At 44.2% G+C, this 11,172-nt stretch overlaps 1 protein-coding gene across 1 annotated transcript in view; it reads left to right on the top strand.

Annotated features, from left to right (window-relative positions):
* Window positions 1-1,862: 1,862 nt before the first annotated feature.
* The window catches only part of SLC35F3 (solute carrier family 35 member F3), a 184,123-nt gene continuing 174,813 nt past the window's right edge, over window positions 1,863-11,172 (top strand). The window contains exon 1 of the mRNA XM_074820674.1: window positions 1,863-1,984. The gene's annotated coding sequence lies outside the window, so the exon portion shown is untranslated. The remainder of the gene's footprint in view (window positions 1,985-11,172) is intronic.

Below are 11,172 nucleotides of genomic sequence, written 5' to 3'. Positions count from 1 at the left end.
CTAAATCATCCCTCTGCGCTGGTTGTGTACCTTGTGGGGAGCTCTGTCACTTCGCAGGTAGGCAGCGTCAAATGCCGGCACAGTTATTCTCTGCCAGCGCTGCTGGGCCACTGCTGTTCACCTGTGCGGGGTTTTGAAACCGACCTCCTCAGCAAGGACGCCTTTCCCAGGCTCGAAAGAAGGGTTGCAGAGGAAATAAAATAAATTTAGTGCATTATTTTAGTATGTGTGTATTTAAAATGATAATCAGTTTGGCTTTCATCTGCTAGCGGTTTTTTTACTTCCTCTTTCTGATAATGGTACGGTGATCCTGTAACGTTGCCTTCAGTGATAGTGAGAGGTTGCATTTAACTGATACTGCCTTGCTTCCACTTTCAATACCTTGGTGTTTTAATGTTCAGGTGAACTGAGCTTGTGCACTGGTGAAAGGGAACAACCTTTCCTCCTTGGACTTCATTTGTTTTTTCCTATGAGAGACATATACACAGAAAATTATTTTAATTTCAACTCCTTGTAGGTGATCAAGTTTTGTCTAATATCTGTTAGGGGATTTTAATTTGCCTGCTTGTGACTTAAACGCCTGTGCAAGGTACGCACCTGCGCTCACGCAGTTACTGAGGCTTAACCTCACCGTGGTCTCGTCGCTGCAGCCAGGGGCAGCCCCTCACCGCGGCCGCAGGCTCCCTCCCCGCCGGGGGACCCGGCGGCCGCCCCACGCGAGCCCTCTCGGCCCGCGGGGGCGCAGCCCACCCCACCCGTGCCCCGGCTCCCTCGCATCGCCGTTCCGCCGCTCCTTCCTAGCTGACGCCGGACGAGGCGACACCGCGACGAACGACGCGGCCCTTCCCAGAGCCGCGGGCCGCCGCCCCCGCCTCGCACCCCGGCCGTGGGGCTCCCTCAGCGCCGGGGCCGCGCCCCGGGCACCCGACCGGAGCCCGCCCCACCGGCGAGGCGAGGCGAGGCGAGGCGAGACAGGTGCCGTCCGCCCCTCGCTCCGCTCCGCTCCTGAGCCGGGATCGGTCGGGGCTGCCCGGGGGCTGCCCCCGCCCCGCCCCGCCTCGCGGCCGCCAGGGGGCGAGCGGCGCGGGCGGTTGGCGGGCCGGCGGGGCTCCCCCTGCTGGCGGCCGGCGGCACCGCGCGGGGTGGGGGGCGCGGAGCGGAGCGCGCCCTGCCCGGCCCGGCCCGGCCCCCGCCGCCGGCGCTTCGCAGGCGGCAGCGCCTCGCAGGCGGCAACGGCGGCCCGCCCGTTTCCCGGCCTGCCCCTCCCGCCGCCGGCGGCCAGCGCTAGCCCAGGGACCCTCTGCCGCGGGAGCCGCCGCATCCCCGCTCCCTCCCCTCTTTCCTTCCTTCCTTCCCGCCTCTTACCCGGCCGGTGAGCGCCGCCGGCTCGCCCCACCGTGAAGTCTGGGCGCCCCCCAGCCATCGCTGCTGCTCCCCATGGGGATCCGGGAGTTCCCCAACGGCTCCGCGCGGGGCAAAGCCGCCACCCTGTGAGTACCGCTGCGGGGCCGGGCGGGCGGGCTGGGAGGGACGGGGACATCCCACTCACCTCACCCCACCTCACCTCACCCGGCGGCGCCGCCCGCCCCGGGGGTCGCTCCGGTGGAGGGCGGCGAGGAAAGTTTGCGGCGCCGCCGCGGGCGCCGGGCCCGCTCACCTGCCGGCGGAGGTCCCGCCGGCCCCGGGCGAAGTTGGCGGGGGGGGGGGGGGGGCGGCCCCCCCGGCCCCGCTGACGCCCCTCTCCCGGCCCCCAGCGGCATGCGGCGCTCCCCCGATGTCAGCCCGCGGCGGCTGTCCGACATCAGCCCGCAGCTGCGGCAGCTGAAGTACCTGGTGGTGGACGAGGCCATCAAAGAGGACTTGAAGTGGTCCCGCTCCGTGGAGGACCTCACCAGCGCTTCCGTGGGGCTCACCTCCATCGAGGAGCGGATCCTCCGCATCACCGGCTACTACGGCTACCAGCCCTGGGCCGCCAGCTACAAACGTGAGTCGCCGGCGCGGCCGGGGGTTGGGGGCTGCGAGGCGGGGGACGGGCACCGGCGCTCTGCGTGGGGGCCCGGCGGCCCCGAGCGGCCGGGAAGGGTGGGCGCGGGGCTCTGGCCGCTTTACCCGGTGGGAAAACCTCGCCCCGTGGAACGCTCCCGCGCTCTGCACAGCGTGCCGTGCCCGTGTTGCACTGCTCCTTAGGCAGCTGCTGGCTCGCAGGAGCGTCGCGCAATAATCACGACAGTCCCGTTAAGAAAATAGGTCAAATATTTGTCTTAATGTTGCAGACACACTTCGTGACGCTGTGTTTTTGACGGCTGTGTAGAAGCCCCAGTGAGCTCACGCACATGCTGTTTTCAAAAGTAACACGTTATTAGTGCGTCTTTCCGTTGTTCTGGGAGTCTGTCAGATTTTCACAGCACTTGACCTGAGTGTTATGCCTCTTCCTATGTCAAATGGAACTGGTTCTTCCATATGCCTGCAGCTGAGGAAGAAACATGCTGATATCAATATGAAGAGCGACCTAGTTGTATTCCTCCATGTGCATGATTTACAAAGAAAGTGATACCTTGAGTGGTTGTAATATATCAACTAGTATTTTTGCATGTAACGCATCCTATTTCTTGTCCATCTTTCATCACCATGATGGCAACTGCATATATTAACAAGTTCTAAGAGTAACTTACCCATTAACTGAAGTCATAAAAATATTTTGGTTGTCTTATTGTCGTTCATAACATCACAGGGATTTTGTTGTAGAAAGGATTCTGCTGCAAGAGAAACCATTGCTCTGCTGGGAAGACTGGCTCTGACAAAGTGATTGTTTTCACGTTGCACTTTCCTCAGTATTAAGTGTAAACACTCTGAAATGTTTACTCATGGATTATCTGTTTGGCAATGTGGTTAATCATGGAAGAGAATGATACAAGAAAGCATGGTACACGGTACTAGTTCATTTTTTCTGAGGAAGAGATCTTGATTGCCAGATTATAGGACTTTACTGATAAATATTTTAGGACTTCTGTAAAAGCCTTTTATTTTGCTTGATTGTGCTTATGACAGAAATATCTGATGTTTGCTACTTTACTCACAGGGAGTATGGGATTTCTCTAAGAGTAATTCCATTGCCTGGACTGGGACCATTCCTGAGAGTAGAGCTTATTCAGGTCAGTTTTCAGGATCAGATCATATGCTGGTGCCAGACTGAGTTGGATGTTAGTGCTTCTATCTGACAGAGTGACTAATAGTCCAGCTGAAGTCTCAGTGAGCTGCTATGTCTGAACCTTCTGAAGTAATAAAGGTCATGCTGGCTTCTCAATTATAACCTATTTATTGAAATTTATAGCTCTGTCTGAAAAAGTTAATTGCAAGCCTAAGCCTGCTATTCTAGTTATATTTTCTCTTGTAACTTGTTCTGAATAACAAAATTACATACTTGAGGTGTAATGGTGGGGGATAAATATACAAAGTGTCTGAGTTTCATAAATGTATGTCTAAAAATAATAGGTTATGTGAAGTCACTGCCAATTTAAAATCTGAGTTGCTAGGAATGTAGAAGAACATGCAGAAGAAAAGACCCATCTCTCTAGCTGATATAATATGGCATGGCTGAAGAAGAGCTGTGTTGAACTGCATCTGTTGAACCGTTGACTGCATGTAAATGGGGTAGATCATCAAAAGCAGGAAGTTAGCTTTGTCAGAGCTACTTTGAAACCTCTTTGAATAGTCTTTCAAGCTGAGCTTATGCCAGGTTTTGGGATATGGACTTTCCTTGTGACTTTCCAGTTAGAAGGTTTAATTGGCCCAAGAACTGTGAACAAACGATATTTAGTAAGTTCAAATTCCACCATGGGTACTTTTTTGTCATCTTATTGTGCCTTTGTATTTAGATTTAGATGCTGTTGGCACGATAATTATGGAGTGCATTAATAACGGACATGCTTTCTGGAAAGTAAGTCTGTAATCTAGTGTGGTCTAGATTTGGTCTCTCTCTCAGTGACATTCTTTTTATTGTGACTAAATCACCTGTAGGGCCAGGTCTGTTTTTTTTCACATTGGAGTGTATTCCTCTCATACTTAATTTAGACTATATATATAGATAGATGTATGTATGTATGTATAAAATTGTTTGAGACATTCAGAAAGCTTTTGCTAGTCTTTTTAGCAAAATTCCATGGAGAAAGTACCAGAGGTAATCACAGGTAGTGTTGCCATGACTCCAAAACTTGGTTGGAGTCTAGTTTTGTTGTGGTAAAAAACTGACCATTTAAAACATACTGGGACACCTCAAGGTTTTGTATCAACTCCAGTATTTAATATACTTACACATTAGATGGAAAGAGGGGAGGAAGAAGTGAAAATCTGCTGAAGACACAAACTGATATGGGATTGGACAGAATGAGAAAGGACTTGTCATTACTCTAGGGAGACCTGACCTAGCCAGGTGAATAGCCCAAATGTCAACAAATGACATTCGGTTATCACAAATAGAAGCCTCATGTTTCCTGAAAATACTAAAATTACCTGCAAAATTTCACATCATTACATCAGCTAGTGAGAGGGAATGGTTTGAGACTGTACGCAGCTCAGGGAAGACCTCTGCTGTTTGACTGCACTTGCAATCCAGCTTTTAGGAACTGGAATAAGGTAACGTAGTTCTGTGTTATCATGCCTTCAGAGAATTTAATGGTACAGCCTAGTGAAATACTGTGTAATATTGGTTATCTCCTCTCAAAAAAGATTACAGAAGGCTCTGAAATGAGTAGGGAGAAGGAGTATAGACAATCTATAAAGAGTCTCAAGAGTTTTGGCTGTTTACCTTAAAGAGGTTGAAACGAAAGTATGGAAAGTACTGGCACATATTGCTCAGGCAGATGGATATTTTTTCTTCTTATTGTGTCATAAGAGACAAACAGGTGGACAGTCAATGAAGCTGAAAAGCCGTCAATTAAAAACTGATAGAAAAAGAAATGTTTGTTCTTGAGATCAAGAATTCAAGGGCTTGTAATTCATAGCACTGACAAGATCTAGAATTGTAAGCTGGGAAAGAGGATATTAAACTCCATTATTCAGAATTCAAATTAGGCCCTTTTGGGCTGGGAGGGGGCTGCTTCTTGAGGGCTTTTTGCGCTTTCCTCTGTAGCGTCTGCCCGCCTTCAGAAAGAGGACAGGAGTGTGTCCTCATCCAATCTGGCAGCTCTTATTTTTCTGAAATTCTCACTATTGATTTTCAGGGTAACTAATTATGTGAATAACTGCTCTCCAGTCTAAATCAAATATTCATACTTGTCCCATAGGGACTATTTTGCAGCATCTGATTTGATTTCTCAAATGCAAAGGCAGGAGGGAAGAAACACATGTAAGATGTAGTCAGATTGTAGAATCGTACTCTGATGCAGCTATATCAATAACAGAGCTTAGCATTTGTGAAATCCTAGTTATCAGCAAGAATTATGTTAATTGACTTTTAAGTTTTTTTATTTAACACATAGGGATCAAGGATTTAATTAAAAAAAACAACAACAAACAAAACACCACAAAATTTTAGACTGCAGTGACAGGCTTTTTGTATGGAGATCAAACTGTTGTTAGGGCTGTATTAGCAGTGCTGTTCTCTTCCTTGAAGGTTAAATAAATTACAATGATTTCTGCCTCTAAAAGCCTGTGACTTCAGTTTAATAGCAGAGACAAGTTTGGAGGTGAACAGCCATATTTTACATTTCCATTTCACGCCATTATCAGTAGGAGTTAGATTTCTAAATATTTTTAGAAATATCATCCCTAAGAGCAATTCTGTACTTGAGAAAATCAGGTGTCACTAAACTCTTGAACTGCCTTACTGATCTGTATGGAAGACTTGTCTATTTTAATAACTGTAGCAATTGGCAGGGTGCTTGTTTCCACCTGAAATGTGCACAGCTAGCACCTTTGCCAAACATTCATTTTTCTCTACATTAACTAGGTCTATTTTGTGGTGATTCAGTATCACAGTCTGTCATTATGTGATTAGTATTTTAAATATATTCATGTGGGCTTGAGCCAGCTATCCCTATTTTGCAATCTTTGCCTCTTCCTACAGATCACCTGCTTCTACTACTTGTTTAAGATTAGGGTCTGTCTTCTACGGCAGGGACTTTTGAATATCCTTAGCATGTGTTCCTAAATACAGACGTGTTATGGACAGATCAGGATTATATGGGTCCCTTCCTCCTTTTAGATGCCCAAGAGACCACCTGGCTTCCCACCTTTATTCACCTACCTTCTTTGTGTGCTTTACAGATGTTACTCTACCTGCAGAAAGAATATTAAAAGAATAGTATGTACTTTCAACTTGCCTCAGTTCTGTTTAGTAGGAATTGACCTCAGTCTGTGGTTCGTGGCTTGTGAACGTACATTTCTATGAGACTTTCACCCTGTGAGTAATTCCAGGTTGTTCCAGTGTCAACTTGTAAATGGCATGTTGTTGTTCAGGTGAAAGGGAAAGATTATGTCCACTAACTGAAGTTTTCTGGCTCTGCTCCTCTCTTCTAGTTTAAATACTAGTTTTCTATTTTTAATGTTTTTTCATAGTTATTTCAACAATAACAAAATAAACAATACAGTTTTAATGCCCAGAATTTCAGTGTTGTACTCCTCCAGCATGTAGCACAGTAGGTCTTAACCTGGACATGGAATTTAAGTGCTATCACCAATATAAGTAACATATTGGAACATGTTGGCTTACAAATATCCTGGACATTACTCAGAAAGCATAATTGTCTAAGTATGAAAATGGCCCAGTTACTGAACTTTGATAACCTTTCCAGGTAGTAGTTTAGCGTTGGTTTTAGCTAATTGAAAGTATGAGCATTGAACCCTTACGAATATTGGAGTATCAGTTATAGAGCTAAAGACCAGTGTTTCCAGCTGATCCCCAATGTTCCTCCTTGTGATCTGCTTTTCATGTGCTATGTAACTTTCACACTTGCTAGAAGCAAATCCAGTGGGGATACGAATCAGGATAAAACCAGAAATGCTTGAAATTATTAAAAAATAAAATTAAAACACTGGTTTCTCATATTGCATCTGAGCGAGAATTTAACTTATTTTTTGAGGTAATACACAGAAATCTCCAGAAGTTCAAAGACAGAAGTTGTACAGTATTGTTTTCTCTGGGGAAAGCCATTTTCAGGCCAGCTATGATTCATCTAAAACGGATTACTTGCTTTCCAATACATAAATAGTGAATGTAATGCTCATGTAATTAATGCAAGACTCGGTGGTATTGTTCATGTTGCTGTTCCTGAGTCAAATGATTACATGAGAATCTTGCTGGTCAGGTGGAAACATGGAGTAACCTCTAGATGTCTTCCTCTGGGAGAGTAATTTGGATAGCTGCCCCAGGGTCAGTCTATAGGTCAACCCCCCTTCCCCCCCCCCGCCTCAGCTTAGAAGACAAGTAAAAATATGTGCTTTATCTCTTTTTTTGTTTTTTTTTTTTTAAGCCAGGCTTATAGTGCCTGAGGTGTCATTAATTTTTTTCTTTTTAATACTCTTCACTGGCAATACTAACATAACTAATTATTATGCTAGAAAGAAAAGCTAAGGAAACATGCTAACCCCCACAGGTGATGAAAGCAGTGGTAATGAATTGCATTGCAGATTTAAAAGTACTGTAGCATTGTTGTTTCAAATGTCAGCTATAGTTGTCTGTGCAAGCTAAACCTACGTGTGGTTATACACAAACCAGGGATATTACTGATTTATATCCACATGAAAGCTCATATAAAAACTCCGAAAGCCGTTTCCTCGTATGTATAGTACTCATTGTAACTGAGAAGAACTGTCCCCAGAGACAGTCTCTTAAAATATTTCAGAGACCTAATCCTAAGTCTGCAGTGGATGTCCCAGAATATTACAGGAGATGTTTCTCATGGGAAAGGGAACCCATTTGCCCCAGTGGGCTTTAACTCTTTGGGTGGTCTTGCAACTGAGAATGAGTGTGGAGTAGCACAATCTGGCCATGGGAGACAGGGCAGAGGAGTACAGGTGATGAATACTGAGCAGCTGCGAAGATACCATATGAATATTTAAAGAAAAAGGGAGATTGAAATATAGCCAGCCTTTCAGAAGTTTCTTTTTCAAGACAATCCCAATGGAGAAGAGACATGAAGGTTCTTTGGCTTTTGGCAGGTGGTAAGAAAAGTAATTTTTGGCCAATGCTATGCAGAAAACTGGTTCCTGTTACAATATAGAGCTTCATTAATCACAGATTTTAAGTTTTAAATTGCTTGCTGTCAAGCCAAGCAAATTTTAATTTAAGTTGGTTTACTAAACATTTTGAATTGTTTAGTAAGTGGTAAATGTTTAGTGAACATTTAGTAACTTGTTTACTAAATAATTTTAATCTTCTAGTGTTAAGTAACCACCACTTTTAACTAGGCAGCTGGATAAATATTTTGTATTTTGTATCTAGTTTTCACAGTGAAGAAACTAAAAATTACCATCTACAAAATGACTCCTCTTTTTTGTTTGTTTGCTGTTTAAACAAATTAATTGGTTCTTTTAACATTTTTCAGTGCAGCTTTAGTTACATGTCATCTACAGTATGCCATTTAGGCAAAACAGTCCATGGGACAGCAAATAGGGGGCTGTTGGCTTCCAGCATTTGTTTTATATGCTTAACAAATGTTATCATTGAACATTGTTATTTTGGTAGAATATACACTGAAGTCTCCATCATGAAAACCTACTACTAAAGCTAGCTGTACATCTTTGCAAAGTCAGGGCCCATGTTAGCAGTTTTGAAGAGTGTTATCTGGCATTTGAGACTCCTTTCACCGGTGAACTGTATGTTTTTTAAATAGAAATATGAATGTGTTCACTAATTAATGTGTTGAATCCATAGTAATGGATTGTTGCTAAAAACACAAACTATTCTGTATTGATGTGGAATAACAAAGGAGCAAGCTAATTTGTTAAAAAAGAATTTGGAAACTATCAAGAATTATGAACAAATGCTGATTTTTGGAACTGTCTTTATTGGAGGCCCTTCATCAGGCTAAATTTCTGTAACAGTTCTGGAGTGTACTGTGTGGTGTATATTTGCAGCTTAATAACTTGTTTAATAAAAGCAGTTAATTGCATAAGATAATGGCATTGGAATCTGGCTGCAAAGTCTGTGCTGGTCTACCATAATATCAGATACTGTTGTGTAACTGGAGTGTTACTGAAACACAGAGACACAAAAGGACAGAGACTCTTGGGCCCAGATGTTTGTCCCTCTTGGAATTGCTTAGTGCATCACCACCCATGCTCATTAGCCTAATAGCTAATTTGACCAGATTCTGGCTCATCTTTTCATGTCTTCAAGGTGAATTTTTGTGTCCTAATCTCTCTTTAACATATGAGGTGTTTCTGTTTCATATTCCTGGTGTAAATCAGAAGCTGCTGGTAATTGCTGCCGTTTACTTGAGGTTAAATAAACCTCAGGATAAAGAGAGGGATGGAAAAGTTACATAAAGGCAACTTTAGCCCTTTGGCAAAGTGCCTTTTTCTGGAGCATCTGAGGGTGTACTTCTGTCCCTCTCTTTGTTTTGGAAGCTGAAGCCATAGACTTTCCACTATTGCTAGTGAATGATGACTACCCTGAGAACAGCAATACAATGAGCATTTGTGTTTGGAGAAAGAAATTCATCTGCAGATCATGGTTCCTACTTAGGGAATAGCTAGCCTTCGCGTGATACATCTTGTAGTAGAACCTGCTTCCCTTAACATTTTTGATTCTCTGATTATCTTCACTCAGCACATGTTATTTCATTCCTCAGCACATCCATGGAAGAAAAAAGATGCTGTGATTGCATGGAAGGCCATAGAGAAGTATTTGCTTTATGAACCACCCCATGAAACATGCCATAGATAGGAGGGATGCAAGGGTGGTATTCCCTAATTTCACTGTCTTTAAACTTTGGCGAGCTTGTGCTGCACTCAGCCAGCTCCCCTTATAAAAAAGTGCATGTAAGTGGTTTCAGACACCTCTATTTTTCTCTTGAACTTGAGGGCCTCATGAGGTTCTTTTTTGTAACAAATACGCCTTATTTTGCTTTCTGTCATTTTGTTTCCCTGAGTATATCTGGCCAATGTAAGAATTGAGCTTTTTGTTTTTTCTGAGAAAAGCTATTCCAGTAGTGTAGGAATTTAGGTGGCCTAACATTTAGAAAAATAAGGATGACATCACATAGCCAACAGGATATATTAACTCAGCAAGCCAGTCATACAAGGCGAGGAAATTTGAATCTTTGAGCTTCTCCAGGACAAGAGAAGATAACTGACTGCTAAGTGAAATAATAAGGCCTTGATCTTGCAATTAAATATTCTCTTTGCTTTACTGTAACTGGCCCCTGTGCAATAATAGTTCATGAAAAGGGGCCTTATATGTCTAAAGGGAGCAACCATATTTTCAGTTTTGAACAGTGGTGCAAAGTCCTACCAGTCCCACTGCAATATAAATAATGGTAGCACAGGTGGTAGCACTGATCTGGTAGTGACAACCTAAAGGGTTTCAGCTTTTTTTCCTTGACTTGTACATTGGAAATAGCACAGATTTGATGCTTTTCCTCACTATCTCTTCTTCACACCAGCTAAGGTACCAAAGTAACATGAAAGTTGAGCTTGTTGTCCACTGTCCATGTGTACTAGAGCAGGCCAAGTCATTTGACTCTTAAACTCTCTGACACTTGTGGTTTTTGTGAGCCCTGTGGCAGTCTGGCAGCTCTACTTCAACCCTGGTATCTTGCTTTGGCTTTGCCAGATCCCTGCAGTTGTGTGAACAGAGCACAGGCTTGTGATCAGGTGGGAAGTGAACTGAGGACCTGCCCTTCAGTGCTTGTGTGAGGATGAGGATGGTGTCTTCATGGTCATGTCCTGAAAGCCTGGAGTTGGCTTTCCTTTTTCAAACAGTAACCTGTATCCAGACAATGTGGTTTGTCGGGTGTTCATTAGGGATTATCTGCTTGCAAATTTTCGCCCTAGCTGAAATACTCAGTGCCAGGATTAACATCAACCATGCAGTGTTTGCACCGTGAAACAGGAAATATATCTTCATGACTTTATGATTCTGTTGTGTCTCCTGCTCACTTCATGAAACGTCTTTTGAAAGCTTTGAGACTGATTTAGTAAAATATGCAGCCATTTAGACTAGTATTTGTT

The sequence above is a fragment of the Strix aluco genome, chromosome 3, assembly GCF_031877795.1.
Source record: "Strix aluco isolate bStrAlu1 chromosome 3, bStrAlu1.hap1, whole genome shotgun sequence".
In the NCBI taxonomy this organism is placed as follows: domain Eukaryota; kingdom Metazoa; phylum Chordata; class Aves; order Strigiformes; family Strigidae; genus Strix; species Strix aluco.
This window is presented reverse-complemented; position numbering and strand designations above follow the sequence as displayed.